The sequence below is a fragment of the Theropithecus gelada genome, chromosome 9 (assembly GCF_003255815.1).
Source record: "Theropithecus gelada isolate Dixy chromosome 9, Tgel_1.0, whole genome shotgun sequence".
Lineage (NCBI taxonomy): Eukaryota > Metazoa > Chordata > Mammalia > Primates > Cercopithecidae > Theropithecus > Theropithecus gelada.
The window spans coordinates 21040329-21041489 of NC_037677.1; the positions used below are offsets into that span (position 1 = coordinate 21040329).

The 1161-nt window shown below is 44.2% G+C and overlaps 1 pseudogene across 1 annotated transcript; it reads left to right on the forward strand.

The window, feature by feature from the left end:
• Positions 1-313: 313 nt before the first annotated feature.
• LOC112630988 lies at positions 314-868 on the forward strand (annotated as a pseudogene). Its single transcript, XR_003121057.1, has one exon. The product of XR_003121057.1 is annotated as a 40S ribosomal protein S12 pseudogene (transcript).
• The last annotated feature ends 293 nt before the right edge of the window (positions 869-1161 follow it).

Below are 1161 nucleotides of genomic sequence, written 5' to 3' on the forward strand. Positions count from 1 at the left end.
GAATACATTTGGGTCACCTTCCCTGTCTTACTCTAGCCCTCTCTCTCTTGTCCTTCCAACTCCTGCCATGGGATGATGCAGCACCAAGGCTCTCACCAAATGCTGGCGCCATGCTCTTGGACTTCCCAGACGCCAGAACTATAAGCCAAACCAATTTCTGTTTATTATAAATTACCCAGTCCGTGGTGTTGTTATAGCAACATAAAATGGACTAAAATGGACTAACACAATCCCTTTGTAACTTTTCATGAGCTTGCATTGAATTAATAGATGACTTAGAAAAGAAAAAAATTGCTCTTTCCCTGCTGCCACCAAGTCACACGGAGGCAGAGGCTTGGGTGCGTTCAAGATTCTGCTTCACCCTTAACCCACCGCCATGGCTGAGGAGGGCATTGCTGCTGGAGGTGTAATGGACATTAATACTGCTTTACAAGAGGTGCTGAAGACTGCCCTCATCCATGATGGCCTAGCACGTGGAATTCGCGAAGCTGCCAAAGCCTTAGACAAGCGCCAAGCCCATCTTTGTGTGCTTGCATCCAACTGTGACGAGCCTATGTATGTCAAGTTGGTGGAGGCCCTTTGTGCTGAACACCAAATCAACCTAATTAAGGTTGATGACAAGAAACTACGAGAATGGGGAGGCCTCTGTAAAATTGACAGAGAGGGGAAACCCTGTAAAGTGGTTGGTTGCAGTTGTGTAGTAGTTAAGGACTATGGAAAGGAGTCTCAGGCCAAGGATGTTATCAAAGAGTACTTCAAATGCAAGAAATGGATAAATAAATCTTTGGCTCACCAAAAAAAAAAGAAAAGAAAAGAAAAGAAAAAAATTGACTTTCACAATGTTTATTCTTACCATCCAAAAACATGATATGTGTGCTTATTCGACTTTTCTTTTGTCCTTCAATAAAATTTTATGTGTTTCTTTACATTAGGTTTATGTCTAGAATTTTTCTCTCCACAGGAAATGAACTTTAATTAGCTTTTGTCTCCAGAATTCCCCACTGATGCCTGGGCTTTACGGTTCTCCTCACTCCCTCCAGTTTGAAGGTCCAGACTGGAAAGAAGAGACACAAGGGGCACAGAAGATTCCCTAGCACAAAGTTACAGGGGGGTGTCTCCCTGGCAAGAGATCCCCGGGCCCAATGCCTCCCCAGCCCAGCC